At 44.1% G+C, this 18,173-nt stretch overlaps 1 long non-coding RNA gene across 1 annotated transcript in view; it reads left to right on the top strand.

Annotated features, from left to right (window-relative positions):
- The window catches only part of LOC128327300 (uncharacterized), a 152,823-nt gene extending 136,062 nt beyond the window's left edge, over window positions 1–16,761 (top strand). The window contains exon 6 of the long non-coding RNA XR_008308576.1: window positions 15,129–16,761. This is a non-coding gene — a long non-coding RNA (uncharacterized LOC128327300). The remainder of the gene's footprint in view (window positions 1–15,128) is intronic.
- The last annotated feature ends 1,412 nt before the right edge of the window (window positions 16,762–18,173 follow it).

The raw sequence follows: 18,173 nt of genomic DNA on the forward strand, positions 1-18,173 counted from the left end.
GTACAAGCTGCAAAACCTCTTGGAAAACTGGGCCCAAAGTTACGACTAAAAAGTTACTAAACTTTCATTTCAAACTTAGACCAAGTTCTGTTAAATTTCACTTGCCCTAATTAAGAAGTAACCAGAGAATATTAAAAATATTAGTTACATTGTCAATTGTGTCACAAGTCATATACAGTATAGATTGCATGTGACACTTTTTTGATGGCCCTTCATTTAGTAAAGATGTGAATAATTTATGGATGCTCTTATGACATCCATTTTCCGAATGGAAACTGAGAATATAATGGAATTTAATGTTATTAATATGCAATAATAAATGACAACTTAAAGGAAGATCAGTTATAAAATATACCTTCGTAGAATGAATTGTGCTCATGGCTTGCTGTTCACTTTGTGTCTTTTTCCCCTTTATCAGGAAAGATTAGTTTAGTTTAGTTTAGACAGAACACATTTTAAAAAGAATTATGTTCAAATACATCAATATTTTAGTGTGATATACTAGGCCACTGTGGGCAATGTGTAGACTAAAATGGCCATGCTACACTTATGCACCTGGGTCATGGCAAGTTGAAAACATAGCCTTTACTATTTCTCCCTGTATGAAATATCAGCCTGAAGGGTTCTGCAGTTATGTGTGTGTATGCATGTGTATGTGTGTGCTCTGAAAGATGCATGTAAATTGTTGTAGTGGTTTTTGGTTTTTTTCATCCTGTTTTTATATTTACCATACCTGATTTTCCTTCAGGAGCTTTAGAAATACTGACTGGCATGATGAGGGAAAGTACTCAAAGTAGTCCCATTGAAATTAAACCAACTTGTCCTTTTAATTTTAGTGGACTACTAGGAGTAATTTTCCTCATCATGTCAACCACTATTATTTATTTATTTGATTTATATACCACCCTAAAAATGGCTTAGGGCGGTTGAATAGTAGTAATAATATTTCTAATCACTATTTTTGCTTCAGCCTCCAGAGTTGGCATTCCTGGACAGCTATTGGCTCCCTCAGATGGACCCACTGCTGTTATCTCTGAGATACCTATGTGCTCATAGCCTTCATGGGGTGGTGATTCTTGAGGGCAATGGATGGAAGTTTGCTGTGGGGTCCCCTGGAGCCCTCCAAAATGGAAATTCTAAGAATGTAAACATGTTAATATGTGAACTTTTGTAATGTGCTTCATTGTGCTGTCCTTAGGGATAGATGGAAAATACAAAATGGGTGTCACTGGCTGTTGTGGAAGGTGAGGCGTGCCCCTGAGAGATAGTTGTGATCACAGGTGAAGCATGATGTATGTATATTTGTATATCTGTATAACCCTAAATCAGGGATGGGTCATCCAAAGATTCTACAAATGACATTAGGCACATGTTAGGCAGGTGAAGGAGCAGCACAAGCTGCTGCAAACATTCATTGTTTTCTGTGAGTCCTTTATGTGTATGCCAAAGCTTTGTAAAGAAGTGAGTGTACTAAGCATCAAGCCACAGTGCAAAAATCGGCATTTCCCCCCTTTCCACATCTATATGATATTTTAAAAATTGTGCCCTTTTGAGGGGTCAAAATTGGTGCTGGGTTTATGCTATTATCATCCTTTTTCTACACACAGAAAAATGAACAGAACCTAGGGAGGGCTGCAGGCAATGACAAGGCATTAAAACATAATGGGCCCGATCTTTAGGTGGTGTAAATCAATGCAGCTCCAATGATGTCAGCTGAGGATCCAGCTCAGGAGGTCAAATTGAGCATACGAGACCTCCTGACCTTCCCAAATAAATCTTTCTGAAGCCCTCTTCACCTTCTCTCGTCAGCTCAGAAACCCTGAGAGAGGGATGCAGTTTGCAACGTGCTCCCTTGAAGGCAATTTCCCATTTTCTTTCCTGTAGCCCAATTTTTCTGTGCTTGGGTGGCCAAGAGAAGGAAGTACAGAACAAACAACAACTTCACAAGAGAAGGAACTGTAGCCGGGAAACTCTCGAGGAAATGGAAGCATCCTACATTTTATCACCGTTTGTAGCTTAGGCTTCAGCGCATTCCCTTTCTAATTCAAAGTGAAGCCTACTTTGTTTTTCCGCCTCCAGATACCTTGCGAGGATGGCTGATGCAGGATGATGTGCATTTTACCTGGCAGCCAGGAGTGTTTGTTTAACACTGGACATGATTTTGAATCCTGCAAGATGCTGAATGCTAATGCTCAGCATGCTAATGAGTGCCCTCTGCTCTCCATTAGGAATGGAGGGGCTTTCAACACATGGCAGGATGGACCTCAAAGCAATATGTCAGCTGCTGTGAGCGGGGTGGAGAATCCTGCTGGATTTGTAGCAAACTCTCTTCTTTAGTAGAGACTCCCCTCAACAGCAATAAGACTCAAAGGAGACCCGGTAATGTAGAACAGTGTAAATGCATGACTGTTGCGCATAACTTGCGGCTGGTTCTTATGTGATCTCAGTGGGATGCTTGTTGCTCCTCCCATGCCAGTTTGGTAAGGTGTGTAATGGGGAGGACAGATGACAGGGGAATATGGTGTTGGCACTCTCCACACTAGCAGCATTGTCTCCTAGAGTTGGGCAGAATGCTATGGAGAGGAAGAACCAAGTAATATATGTATTTAGTCATATACTTCTATTTAAAAGCTATATATCCTTCACCTTCACAAAAAGTCCCAGGTGGCTTACAAAAGTTAAAATTAATATTAGAATAATAAAACCACCACCAGTTTGTCTAAAAGCCTGCCTGAATCTTCACTAGCTCTTTAAAGCAGGGAAGAGAGGGAGCCAACTGAGCCCCACTTGGGACAGCATTCTAAAGAGACGGGGCCACAGCAGAGGAAGCCCTGCCCCACATGGCCATCAAGCAAATCTCCAGTGAAGGTGGCACATGCCGGTGGCCCTCTCTGTTAGATCTTATGTTTGCATTCATATTTGTGTAGGGTGGGCAAGTTCCTGTGGAAGACGACAATCCTTCGGGTACCCTGGTCCCAAACCATGAAGGGTTTTAAAGGCCAGTATCTTTAATTGTTTCTGCCTGGAAACAAACAGATAACCACTGCTGCTTCCCCAAGACCAATGTGATATGGTCCATGAATCTCAACTTCGTCAAGGTCCTCACTACTGCATTTTGGACTAGCTGAAGCTTCTGGAGGGTCATCAAGGGCAGTCCCATGTATAGTGCTTTATAGTATTAAAACTGAGATGTAACAAGAGTATGGCTCACTCTAGCCAGGTCTGACTGCTCCAATAATGGGCATAGCTGGCACACCAACAGAAGCTGGGGCAAAAGCCCCTGAGCTACAGCAGATACCTGCCTAAACAGCATCCAGGTATAATGCTGGGTCAAGAATGTCTCCTAAGCTGTGAACCTTGAGAGTGCTACACCATCAAGAATTGACATACCACCCCCAAACCAGCAGTTCCCCGACCAGAAGTGCCTCTGTCTCGCCCAGATTTAATTTCAGCTTGTTAGCCCACATCCAGCCTTCATCACTTCCAAGAACCAGTTTAGCACATCCACCAACAAGTGCATAGGGAGCTCACTGGTGGCCCCAGGAACATGCTCAAACTAGTGGCCCCTCCACTCACCATTGGTTATTTGGTGGTCCACACACTCTGTGTCTGATTTCAGATGCAGGGGATGTGCTGCCAGTGAGCAAAGGGCCAACTGGGTGCTTGCTTTCTCTCCCTCACTCTGAGCGAGGGAGAAAAAGAGAGCACCCAGCTGGTGCTTCATTTGACTGCTGGGAAGGAGTGGGCAAGGGGCCACAGCTTGAGCTCCCAGCTGGGGAGTGCTTAGTTTGCCTGCTGGGTGTAGGCAGAGGACAAGAGGGTGCCTTGAGGAGGGGGCACTGTGGCAGTCCCCTTGACCCCAGCGGCACAGGGACATTTGTCTCCCCTTGGTCAATGGTGGCTAATTCTGTAATTTTGTCAACCACTGTATTCTTCTCTAGACTGCTTGGTAGATGGGTTTGTGGGTAGATAGAGTTTATTGTTAGATAATGTTTATTCTTGAGGTGGCTCTGGTGTGTCCTGGTCAGTAAGCTGCAGAAGGTGCTAAGAAACTATTGCTCCGCCTCCATGTTCCGGCTAGGATACCGTTGGTATGGAGATGAAACCAAGTTCTACATCTCATTTCCATTGAAGCTATTCCCATGATCAGTAGAAAGTGGGCTAAGGGAACCTAGTCCGCTTTCTACTGATTGTCGGAATCACTGGGCTCACGGGTGAGCCTGGTGGTTCTAAGGTGGCTAGCCCACCTAATTCCCCCTCCCCTTAAAAGAAGTTAATGGAGTGAGCGTGCCGTTAGTGTCATTTTTTTTGCTTGTGTGCTGCCACGGTGCACAGCAACACACAAGTAGACCCCCGACCGAGAGCCTCCAGGCCTCAGGGGTCTCTCCAGAATGCCCCACACACTTGCACGGGGCATCCTGGAACCTCTGGGGGCTGGGTGGCCCCCAATCCGTGCAGCCTCTGCTGGCTTCGTGACAGAGCTGGCAGTCATGTGGGCGGCCAATCCGCCTGCCCAGGGCTTGGAGGCTGCTTATCTGCGGGGAAAGTGGGCTAAGCCCACTCTCCCCACAGACACAGATTGTGAGAAGAGCTTCATTATCTGATCCTGGGGGGTTCAGTGCCACCAGATACTGAACCAACGTCTGGATAACTAGCATTTAACTAGGACAGAGAGCTGTGGCTATCTGTCCTGGTTAAATGCTGGTTAACTGGGGTAGTTTGATCAGGATTTCCGTGAAATTCTGAGTTCCCACAATCAGCTCCACGGGGCTTACTAGACCTGATTAGCATTTTAACCAGGACCCTTGTGATTGTGTGAACAAAGCCTTTATATGCTAACTGCTCTTTCTTGGAGAAACCAGAAGTGGTCTTTGGTCATTTGTGTTCTTGTCACCTCTAGGTTAGATTACTGTAATGTGCTCTCCAGAGGGCTGTCCATGTGGATGCTCTCCATGTAATCCATATAGACAGCCCTCTGGAGAGCATCTGGGAAAACCTACATGGAGAAATAAATGAAAACAACATTGTAGTTGGATTCTGCTATAAACTACCACTCTAAGGAAAATATTGTCTTTGTTAGAACCAGTTAGAGATGTTCCAAGGAAGGCAGAATCAGTAGTAACAGGGGACTACCTGGATATCTGTTTGAAGACAAAAAGGCCATACACATGATTGTTGGTTTGGCGGGGAGGGTGGATGGGGGTGGAAGGCAGGGTTGAACCTACATTCTTCCCAGATGATCGTCCTGCTGCTCTTCAGTATACCATCACACACCCACACAATCTGTGCTGCTCTGAGCAGCTTGGATCACCAGAGGCTTGGAAAATGAGTCCTGGCCTCCAGAAACCCCAAGATGCATCACCCAAGCAACAAGGTGCATTGAGGGATTTCCCCTGAAGTTGGATGCCTAGAGCACCTGGCTCTGTGTATGCTCAGGCTGAGTGAAGCCCAAGAACACACATGACCGGGATCTGGGGTTAAGGGCACACTTGCGCCCTCTAATTCTGGTTAAGGACCAGGTTAAAAACTTGGGCTTGTAGGGGCAAATTGCATGGTGATGCAAATGGTCTCTGTGCATGCATGGAGGTCATAAAAATGGCATCTCTGCATGCGCAGTGGCCCAAACCGTCTTTTGGGAGGCTGTGGGGGGGGTGGAAGAGCCCCTACTGCTGATGTCACCACCACCTGAAATTTAATGGTAAAAAGTATCATTTCTCTCACTCACCCCCCCCCCCTTTACTCCAGGGAATTCCCTGTACTTGTAAAGGGGAATCCTCACTGGATTCGCCAGCCCACATACCTGTTTGGCCAAGCCTGAAGCCCAGTAGGGTTGAGTCGGTTCGAATCCGTTCTGGATTCGAACTGAAATGGCCAAATTGGTTCCATGCACATCCCTAGTTATTACTACCAAACCAATGTCGTATTTGCAAACTATTATGTCAGTTGCAACTATTTTTGTTTAGAACAAATGGACATGCCCCATTTTATTTTGAAAACCAAGCTACAAACAATGGTCATGATCCATTCCTATGCAGGTGCCCATGTTTGATTGGATTGGTATAAGGCTTAACAAAGCTGCCTTCCTCCTTCATCCCATGAAGGACACTATAGTATTTGATAATTTGGTTAAGTTGCCTTTATTGAAAGCAATTGATAAGGCTGTACTTTTAAAAGAGAAATTATTTGCATTTTAGGACTGATTTAAGGAAAAGATGAAATTTTCCACAGGTAAGTTATTAAAGGGGATTCTTCTTTTCTTGGCAGATGTTTGTTGTGTTGAGGAGCAAAGCTTTGACCCTAATATGAAAAAGTAAATGCGAGAGCCATTGTTTAGAAGGTTTACTGTTATTGTCCTTTCTTTTTCTTTTTTTCGCCTGAGCAGGATGTGAATATCTCTGGTGGATGGAGGTTAGCTAAGTAAGTCATGCATAGATGGAATTTATTAAGTTTGCACGGTAGTGACAGCTGTGAGTGGGAACAGTAACTCTGAGTGTGCCAAGGGCTTGAAGAGAAAGAATTTTCATATGTGTGTCTTAAAGGAAAACTGCAGTGTAATTATGAAAGCTGTTCTAACCACTGCATCCAATTACAGAGGGAATTCACTAAATATGATTTTAAAATTGTAATAATTTGACAGAAGGCTGCCATTTTGAGTCTCACGAGGCAGATTAGGACAGAGAAAAGTCAAGTTTTATTAAAAACCACTGGAAATCAGACACTTTAAGGTAAATTCATTTAATTAGAGATACATATAACTTTATCTGTATAACCAAATAACTGCTTTAAGAATGCTATTACATTATCTAACATGGTTTCTCTTGAACAGAGAATTTCTCATAGAATACTTTGGAAACATTGGCTTCTAGCACAAAGATCCCCCCCTCCCCGTTACTTTCTGCCTCATGAGATGACAGTCGCTATGTCAGTTATATGATTTTAAAAGTGTGCGTTGTTTGGTTTGGTTATTAGTAAGAAGGCTCTACCATTCATGAGGTTTGATTCAACAAAGCTATGCAGATAGTTCTACTTAGATTGTTGTTCCTTCAGCTGCCTAGTGTTGATGGGCTCCCTGTTTTGTTGCAGCCTGTTGTAGCCTGAAGAACTGAATGTTGGGATCATGCAGGAGAAAATAATATTCCCTCTTTTTCTAGCAGACATTTTATATAAATCACAGATGAGCGGGTGACAGTACAAATCACAAACTTAACAATGGCTGTCCAAAAAGATTGACATGAGATTGCAGTCTTTGCAAAAGCCCTCTGCACATAGAGCTGTATGTGTGGGAACTCCCTTAGATGTTCTAATGAACACACATAGGTGGGGGTAGAGCCTGCCACTGTGATGTTTTCCCTCCTGCATGCAGAGGTGCAGCTAGGTGATTTTGTATCCTGGACTTAATGAGCTTATGGGGGCCTGCTTGCAAAATCATCCTCTCCATATATATAAATTTCACCACAAACCCACAGGTCTGGGCCAGAGTGCTTATTTTTTTGGGTGTGTGTGTGTGTGTGTGTGAGGGACTACACAACCCCCATACATTGTCTTTATCACACACCACAAACCCACAGATCTGGGCCAGAATGCATTTGCCAAAAAGTGGGGAGGGAAGGACTATGCAAGTCCCAAATGGATTCACACAGCTTCCTGACTATTCACAAACTAACTGGGACACAAAATATGTCCCTTGTGCCACAGTTCAAACAAATAACCAACTTGGACATATAGTGCATTGTAAATTAAACCCATAATGCATATCCCTTGCTTCACAGTTGGATCACAAACCAACTTGAACATACTGCATTTGTTAAAAAAAAAAGTTTGTTTATTCAGATGTAACAGTTCCTCCACTTTCACTAGGTGTGAAGTACTCTATGGATAGAGATAACTCTTTCTGGCAGCAGTAATGCAGTAGGGAAAAAAATTGCTTAAAAACCACAGGATTGACCAATTTCCTTAAAATAAAAATGCACAGAGGCAGGTCGCACAATCGGTGAGACCTGCCTCCAGACGGTTTGCGGGGAGAGCAGGCTAAGCCTGTCCTCCCCGCAGATGATCAGGGAAGCAGCCCTGGGCTGCCGCACGGGCCACCCACACGACTGCGGCAGGGGCTGCCGGCAGGGGCTCCCCAGCAGGGGCTGTGGGGATCGGGGGCCGAATGGTCCCCAGAAGCTCCAGCATGTCCTGTGTGAGGATGCAGGGCATACTGGTGAGACCCCCAAGCCGGGAGGCTGCTTTTTAGCCTCCTGGTCGGGGGTCTACTTGTGAGTTGCTGCGGCGTGGAGCCGCACCACAGCAACAGACGGGCACAAAGACGGGGTTAGCAGAGTGCTCACTCCGCTAACCTTGGCTAAGGGCAGGGGCAATTAAGCGGGTTACCTGCTTGTAAACCACCGGGCTTGCTAGGCAGGGGCAATTAAGTGGGTTACCTGTTTGTAAACAACTGGGTTTACACAACCAGCAAAAATCAGGCTAGGAGAGCCTAGCCTGATTTTTGCTGGTTGTGAGAATAGCCTCACAGAGTTCTGCCATCTTGGGCTACATTTGTGCCCAATTTCAGAACTCTAACCCCAGCCATTTTGGAAACGTAAGAGGTTGGGCAAAAAAAGGGGGGGCATATTGCACTTTTTATGAAGGAAAAGGGCAGAATCCTTCACATGGGGGTAGAATGATGGTCCAAGATAGGCATGTGCAAACTGGCTCATGGTCGATCCAGCTCATACCTGAACTGGCCCAACTAAAGGGCTTGCCCTTGATCCAGACTGGGCCAGGTTCAGCTCGAGGTTGGGGCCAGTCCAGGTTTTTTTAAGTTTAAATTAAAGAATGGTGGACTTAGACCATTGTGGGTCTTCGAGAGGTGCTTCCACAGCCGTGGGTGTGTGTGTGTGTCTGCTGAGGTTCCCCCTCCCCCACAAGCCTACTCCTCCCATCTCCAATGGCCCATATCAGTCTATTTTTGGCCTGCTCCAGGCCTCTGGGAACTGGTGGTGGCCATTTTGGAGGCTGCTGTGCATGTGAACTGGCCACATAATCATGGCCATGACCCAGCCATGCAGATGGCCTGTGCGCATGCACAGAGGCCTCCAAAATGGCAGCCACCAGTGCACAGAGGCAAAAAAAAGAAAAGAAAAAGAAAAAGAAAGCCTGAAACAGGCTGTTGGAGACCAGGTGGAGGCCAATGGGGGAAAAGGGCACCTCAGCAGACCCCACCCCCCTGTGGCCCATGGCAACACCCCTGAATCTCTGCAATGGCAGCAAGTCCAACATGTTCCTGGATTAATCCCCCCGGTTCTTTCCCCCCGCCCTCAAGCCGTGTCCGAACCAGGTTGTACTTGAGCTGGACAGTGGCCATTAGGGGTGTGCACGGAACCGCGGAGCTGCGGTCCAGCACTGGGGTGGGCTGGCTCCTCCGTGGTTAAAAAATCGCCCCCTTAAAGACCCTGCTGCCGCCACCGCCCCCTTGAAGCCCCCCTGCCGCCCCCTTAAATCTCGCCCCGGACCCAACCTCAAGTTAGCTAGAAACGGGCGGGCGGTGGGGGATGTCCTACCGCCCCCCTCCCTGCCATCTGCAAAAGTCTTTAGGAAGCCTTCTGCGCACGTGCGTGCAGAAGGCTTCCTAAAGACTTTTGCAGACGGCAGGGAAGGGCGGGAGGACTTCCCTCGCTGCCCGCCCGTTTCTAGCTAACTTGAGGTCGGGTCCGGCGCGAGATTTAAGGGGCGGCAAGGGGGCTTCAAGGGGGCAGCGGCAGCAGCAGGGTCTTCAAGGGGGCGATTTTTTAACCACGGAGGAGCCAGCCATGTCATTGAATGAAGCGGGCGGTGAGGGATCCTGCCGCCGGGATTTTTTCAGTAATTATGGCGCCAAACTGGAAAGTGCGGGAGGGGTAAGTAAAGCCCCCCTGCCCCCAATGGAACCCCCCACCCTACCCTCCCGAACCCCGAACCGCCCTGTGTCCGGACCGGTCTGGAGGCCTTTCGAATGGCCTCCGAACCGGTCCGTGCACATTCCTAGTGGCCATCTCTAATGTGCAGAGAACTGGACCGGACCTGGTTCAGTTCAAGTCTGGTTCTACTCGAACTGAACTGGGTTTTCTAGTTTTGGCACACCCTAGTCCAAGGTTGGGTGGAGTGGTGGCGGCGACTTCAGTACCAGATGTTTTTGTAATTTTCTGCCATGAAACAAACCACTTATAGGATTTTTAATTTTTTTTGTATTTTAAAATAATTAAAAATCAAAGGGTTCACTAATCTGCTTCAAAATCATTACACAGAGTCCTGATAATCTGTCCTACATCTGTGCCAAATTTCAGGCCTCTAGGCTAAGCCATTCCAAAAATATAGAAGGGGACCTCTTTTCCCTTGGGGAAACATCATGGGGCCATCTAAGACAGTGGGCACACAGTTCTGTGCTTATTGGTATCCGTTCCTGCATGTGCATTATAGTATGTGAAATGAATGACTGAATTCCTTCATTCAGACTTTCAGATGGTCGTGCAGAGGTTGGGAACAAGGATAGTGTATACAATCCTAATTATTTTCTTCACATGTTCACTGAAAGGGCTTCAGTCACCCTGCATCATGTGGTTTATAATCCGAATCCTGCATGGATTGCCTTAGCTATCCATCTACTACTATTACATCTACGAATATTTATATACCACTCTTAACCAAAGTTCTCAAAGTGGTTTACACTGAAAAATAAATAACACATAAAGAAGATCTTAGGTGACAATGAACTTATCTTAGGGGAGTCAACAGAATCAAGGAAGATTATTTGTTGAGAAGGGGTAAAAATATAATGAGGTCCAAAGTATTATGCTTGTAGAATGCTAAGTATCTATAGAATGCCAAAGTATCACAATAGAATGCTATTACTGATGGCAATAACACTTCCTAGATAAATGGATGTGTTGGATTTGATAACCATAGATCCTGCAATATTTGCAAGTCATTTCGAGCACTTTTTTGCCTTGGTGGAACTGTAAATTCTAACTACAAATCTGTTCAGAAATTGGTGACAAGTTACCGTAGTGATAGTTCATATAGAAAGTTAGTTTACTGATTAAATATGGTGTAATATAATCAATATATACATGGATGGCCCAACATTTGGTCATATGGTCGGCCAATGGTACAGAATATTCTGTTGTAATATTCTGTTGTAAGCACTTTGGCAGTAGTGTGACACAAACACCAGACTTCCATTTAACTTTAACTGCCATTTCCTTTACCCAGGAACCCTGAGAACAATAGTTCTGTGAGGAATGGAAGTGGACTAGGGGGTCTCTAACTGAATTCTCAGCACATTTAGCAAACTACAATCCATTGCATGATGCCATGACAGTTGAACTGCTATAAAACTGATGCAAGTTTCTCATGTAAATAGATAACCCAATCCTTTTCCAAGCCATCTCTTTTAAAGCACTTATTCAGCTGCCAAAGGAATAATGCCTAGTTCCTACTGCCTAGTGACTCCACTTTTGTGTTTCATGTAGTTAAAAGGCTGAATGACAGAGAGGAACTATAATTCATGAATGAAATTTAGCGTAGCAAGGCATTTTTCTCCCTTTTGTTTGATAATTTTGGAAAGACACCCTGCTTTTCTAATTTAGCCGCATTCTATTTTAGAGATCTTTCCAGAAAGAAGTAAATTATTTCTTATTTTACTGAGCTCTTTAGGTGGCATCTTTTAATTTTCACCTTTTCTGGGACTTTTGTTGCAACCTAAGATTTAACATGAGCAGGTTAATTCCACGGTTTTAATGAAGCACTTCATTCTCTCTCTTTTTGGTTGTTGGACCACATGGGATATGTTCTCTTGATGTGTGGGGAGTTATGATTAGATGAAAACATACCTCTGAGGAAGCTCGCATTATCACACATAAAACATCAGAAACAGAGAAATGATGTGCAGAATCATGTAAAAATAATCGTTGTTAATCAAATTTCCCCTTAATCATTCTCCAGAATCACTGTGGTAGGGAAGGTAGTTGGAAGGCTTGCCAAGATATTGAACAAATAATATTAAAACAAGCTTCATCACATTACTTCATATACAGAATTCGTAATTTGTGTTGTATTGATTGTTTTCAATATGGACAGGGTATTTATTTCTCACATTTATATCTTGCCCAACCTCCAACTTGCTAAGGTGGTATACATGGTCCATTTCTGCCCATTTTAACCTCATAACAACCCTGTCAGCTGAGAGATAGTAACTGACGCAGGGTCACCCAATTGACTTCATACTAAACAGGGAGGTTATCATGGTCCGAGTTCAAAATGCGAATCATTCACTATACTGGCTCTTCTAAAGTATGTCCTATTGCATGCCATTTCTGTAAGCTTCCAAAATGGATGCATGTTTCAGAGCATGATAAGGTCTATGATGATTCTCTGGGGGTATGTGTTTCTCTAGAAGGTAAGGTAGCATAAGGCAGCTTCAGGTGTTAAAAAAATGCCCTGCTGTAGCCGTGTACAACGTGCCCCGCTGCTCATGCTTGCAGTGGGACTCATCTTAAGAAGGCAGGCCTACCCATGATGACTGGTACTCCCATGCATGAGGGTGGATCGATCCAGTCTTGCAATCATGGGAGTACCATCATCACAGATAGGGCTATGCCCTCATCAGACGAGCCCTGCCATAATCATGAGTGGCAGGGCGGGCAGGTGACTGATGTGGAGGGGTGGGCCTTCCTCCCACTTCACCTGCTGTCCAGCAGGGCATTTTTATAACATCTGAAGATGACACACATGGCTACAATAGGGTGTTTTTATAACATCTGAAGAGGACTGGTGTGGTTAAGTAAATGAACTATTTAATTATTTGATTGATTGATTGATTGATTTCTATACTGCCCTTCCAAAAATGGCTCAGGGCGGTTTACATTAAAACTATTTGTCAAGCAATCCCTTGTTCAAATCTCCTTATCCATCAACTCAGTCTCTGGTTCTAGGACTTAGATGCCCCCCAGATCCTAACTTGTAATACTGGCTGAGGGAAAAGCTACATTTAATGTGTAGGATTTGGTTCTTACCTTGGGTGGAAGCTTGATCCACCCAAGGCGAGGGCCAAGGCAAGGCGGATTCAGATCAGGACTGTAGTGAAGGGAAAATGTCCCTGAGGGTTGTGGGATAGTTTCAGGAGGCACAGTGGATTGCACAGAGAAGGTGGGATATGAAAAAAATCACCCTCCCCCATTGCACAGTGCAATATTAGCGGATGTCAGTCACCAAGTATTCTACATAAGAACAGCCCTGCTGGATCAGGCACAAGGCCCATCTAGTCCAGCATCCTGTTTCACACAGTGACCAACGCTGTACGCAGTACTCCAGATGTGGCCGCACTATAGATTTGTGTAAGGGCATTATAATATTAGCATTTTTATTTTCAGTCCCCTTCCTAATGATTCCTAGCATAGAATTAGCCTTTTTTATGGCTGCCGTGCACTGAGATGACACTTTCAAAGAGCTGTCCACCACGACCCCAAGATGTCTCTCCTGGTCAGTCACCAACAGCTCAGATCCCATCTGAGTATATGTGAAGTTGGTGTTTTTTGCCCCAGTGTACATCACTTTACACTTGCTGACATTGAACCACATTTGCCATTTGGTTGCCCACTCCCACAGTTTGGAGAGATATTTTTGGAGCTCCTCACAATCTGTTGTGGATTTCACTACCCTAAATAGTTTAGTGTCATCTGCAGATTTGGCCACTATGCTGGTCACCCCAACTTCTAGTTCTTTTATGAACAAGTTAAAGAGCACTGGTCCCAGTACTGATCCCTGGGGGACCCCACTTCCTACCTACCTCCATTGTGAAAACTGTCCATTTATCCCTACTCTCTGTTTCCTGTCTTTCAACCAGTTAGCAATCCACACATGAACCTGTCCCCTTATTCCATGACTGCTAAGCTTCCTCAGGAGTCTTTGATGAGGAACTTTGTCAAAAGCTTTTTGGAAGTCCAAGTATACTATGTAAAGTGGATCACCTTTATTCTCAAGCCTGTTGACAGTCTCAGTTCCAAAAGATTAATGAAGCAAGACTTTTCTCTTGCACGTATTTAGAACCCTTTTAACATCTTTTTACTTCCAAAGCATTAGAACACTACTTGTAATTACACTTTTATTCTGCTTCTTTATGTTGTCCCAGGGCTTTTAAAATGTGTATGCCCAGACCACAATAGCTGCGGAACTAGACACTAATAACTAGACACTAATAGTGCGCTAGGGAAGTCCCAGCCATAGGATGGAAACTGGTTTGGAGGTTTCCACCTCAGTTTGGCAGGGCAGAACAGAGCAGAAGGCTGTGGACGTAAATCAAAGAGGCGATTCTCATGATTACCCAAAAGCAGGCTAAGGGAGCCTAGCTTGTTTGGGGACGGTTGTGTGCATCAAAGGGAGCCACACGGCTCCCGGCAGCTATCCCTCAAAAATACCCCTCCCCTAAGATGAGGTTAACGGAGCGAGTGCACCATTAACCACATCTTTTTGCTCATGTGTTGCCACAATGCACGGCGACACACGAGTAGAACCCCGACTGGGTGGCTGCAAGCAGCCTCCCGGGCTCGGGGGTCTCTCCAGGATGCCCCATGCACTTGTGCAGGGCATCCTGGAACTTCCGGGGACCGCGCAGAACTTCCGGGAACTTCCAGGGACCGCGCAGCCCCCACCAACTCCATGACGGAGCCAGCAGTCATGTGGGTGCCCAGGGCTGCCTTCTGATTGTCTGCAGGCTAAGCCCGCTCTCCCCGCAAACCCCCTTCCGTCAAGTGCCACTGACCGTGGGAGTCGCCTCATAGATTTGTAAAGTGTTAGAGCACACACACACACACACACACACTTACTTTCCAACTGTTCTTGCTTACTAGAGATAGTCCCTTTTTTCTGTTAAACCATTGTATCCATTTTGAATGTTGTGGAAGCCTTTTTTAAACAAACACACACACACACAAAATTCAAATGCTCTAATGTTTCTTACACTGTAGTAGTAAACTGACCTTAAATAGGAATTGCTTTTATGAGTTTATTAAGATATTCTGCCTCAGAAGACAGTTTCATGAGACACATTGTATCAGAGGAAACACAATACTTACTGTCCACTTTTAACCATGCCTCTCTACATCTAACAGCAGCATGCTCTGCCTCAGGAGGTGATGACAGCTTCTGAGCCATGATCCAGCCGCAGTGAAAGGCACAGCAGCAAGTTAAGAAGTTGGCAGTCCTACGATACAACCTGGAGAGATGAGCATGGAGCTGTTTCTTGCAGCAGAAGTTGCGTGTGTGTGTGTTGACCAGGCAGTCCTTGTTGGTAGAAAAGGACTATTAAAAGTACACATCTGTGTCCAAATTTTTACCCGCGAAGTGTTGGAGAGTATGGAAACAATCTGAAAATAGGTGTGCTGAATGGTACGAACCTGGAAGTTTGTTTTATGTGTGTAAGAAATATGCACATTTTAATCCTACTGTCTCATTCCTTTCCCAGGTTGCTGTCTCTCAAATGAAAGCTATGCATGTTAGTGATAATCTTATTACCATATGATTCTTTGACAAAAGTATCTAGTATGTAAAGATGTACTGGACATACAAATGTGTGAGACCTAAAATGGCAAGAATGCAAACATTTGTGAGATGTATTACCTTTGGAAGGGCTTTACCCAGAAAGGGAGAATTGAAACAGGAACATTTCTCACTAATTCTTCATACCAAGGAATAATGAAATAGAAATGCCCTGGTTCCTGTTTTCTCTGTGAGCCAAATCACTGAGCGTTTATCAGAGTGTGTATACCTGCTCCAATTAAATTATTTTTCCATGAAAGCTAGCTTTATGGTAGTCTTGTGAGACACTTAATGCACTTTCTCTTAATTTCTAGGTAATGTGGTGCTGACAATCACTTAAGACAATAAAGCTTATAAGGTTGGTTTTTTAAAAAAAAAACAATGGAAGAATGTTTTTGTAGAATATCCTGATGACACTTTTCTCAGATGGATGTCTTTCGCTGAATTTGATTAATGTAATGCAATAAAAGAGATGCACACTAAAGTGTCTGAACATGTCTTGTTAAGTATGTTTGATTCATTATATGTAGTTCTTAGTTCCTTTCTCTTTCTTCAGTTCATTTTTTAACATTTCAATAATATATCTATAAATATGAAAAAGTTGGCACTTTCCAAGTCCCTGACATATATGGCTACTAATTCATGGCTCTAAAAAATTGTATCTTTCAACATGTCATTTTAAATGTTGTACATTTTATTGCTGTAAGTAACCTGTGTTAGAAATTAAATGTTGAACTTTAGCAAGGAAATAAATAAAATGGTTGACAGAGAGGCTGTACTGAAGGTACCTGGATGTAGTGCTATGATAAAATTGCTGCCCTTCTCCCACCCTGAAATGACTGTCTGATTCTTGAGGCATGTCACTTGCTGTTGCTCCACTTGCATACAAAGTAAATGAGATGCTACTGTAAATTTAAGAGAACGTCTTCTTCACTAATGAGGCCTAGGGCCCATTGAGATCATCTGGAGAGGTTCGTCTGCAGTTGCCACCAGCTTGTCTGGTGGCTTCACAGGGACAGGCCTTCTCCATTGCCACCCCGAAACTGGAATGCACTTCCTGCAGAAATAAGAGCCTCCCCATCTCTGACAACTTTTAAGAAGTCTCTAAAGACACATTTATTCACCCAAGCTTTTTAACGAGACTTGTGGTTTTAAATTGTTTTAAGGTTTTAATTTCTGTTTTTAATTTGTTTTATGTTGCTGTAAATCACCCAGAGACAGATGTTTGGGATGGTATACAACTATAATAAATAAAATAAAATAAAGCATTTTGTACACAGAAGCTTTGTAGAAATTATTAATAATAAGCTAAAATGTATGTTGCTCTCCCCTTTTATTTTACATGCAGATGATTGTGTGAACCTTTGTTAAAGGCAGATTGGAGCATGAGCAGCATAGTTTTATCCAGGGCAAGCTAAGAGGACACAATTTCCCCCTGCCGTCCTCATCCAGGCCTTTGGCCTGGTGAAGGAGCCCTGATGGGAGTTTTGGCTGTTGCTGTATTTATAGTTTTGCTCTGCTCCTGTGCTGTGTTTGTGTTGTGTATTTTCATGTCATGTTTTTAACTTCATGTTAATTAGTATATTTTCATATTTCTGAGAGCACATGGGCTAGGGAGCTATCTCCCTTTCCTTTTGCTGCTGGTTGCTGTGCCACCTGAAAATATGCCTCTGAAGCTCATGGGCATATTTTTGTGTGGCACAGCAGTTGTGGAAAGAACCACTGTGTTCACTGGCACAGTCTTAGTCTAGAACACAACACTGCTGCACTAGTATTTCCTTAGTCAGCCTTTATATATAGGTCTGAACAGAATACAAATGTGCTGAGTGTGAATATTGTTTTATTAACACAGTCGTGTGACAATATCTGGGAAGTAAACTGAAAACTATCTTTAACTATGATCATACACTAGGCTTTTCATAAGACCTAGTTCCTTGTGGTCCTCTGTACTGGGACTGAGCTTAAAAAAGAAGAAGTGGGGAGGGACTTTTTTTCCCTCCCAAACACGGTCATCAGCTTTTAAAGTTATGCCTCTTTTGGCAATTGTCCAGGGATTTCTGTGAAGGGTAACAAAAGTGTTTACCTGCTTAGTAAACCTTGCCCTGAAAAGGCCTCATTTTGCCTTCAGTGGCATTCCTGATTGGCTAGGTTCACCCATGTGACCCGTTCAGAAAACATTGCCCTCACTTGAAATGCTTGCAGTCGCAACAGTATGTATCCAAATCTGTGATCTTTCTGATTGGCTTGGGATTACTTTATGAAGGAAAAGAAACCACAGTCAAGTGTGGGGGAAAGGCTCCAAAGCAACAACAGAAGAAATATTAGTCATGGACAGAATAAAAAAGGATGGGCATCCGCAGTGTTTGACGGTTAGTTCAGAAAATACCCACCCATTCACAAAAGCTCTATTTTCAGCCCCCCCAATCAAAACTGGTGATTTTGGGGAAGCCCTATTCAGCATAAGACAAAAGACACCTCTTAGTAGGGGAAAAACAATGGACTGAATCTTTCCTTAGCTGAGTGGCAATATAATATCACATACTGGGAGGATTTCGGTTTATTTTTGTTGAACATTGATTTCCTGCAATGAAAGAGGCACTAGGGTTCTTTCCTGATTC

This window comes from Hemicordylus capensis, chromosome 1 (assembly GCF_027244095.1).
Source record: "Hemicordylus capensis ecotype Gifberg chromosome 1, rHemCap1.1.pri, whole genome shotgun sequence".
NCBI classification, from domain to species: domain Eukaryota; kingdom Metazoa; phylum Chordata; class Lepidosauria; order Squamata; family Cordylidae; genus Hemicordylus; species Hemicordylus capensis.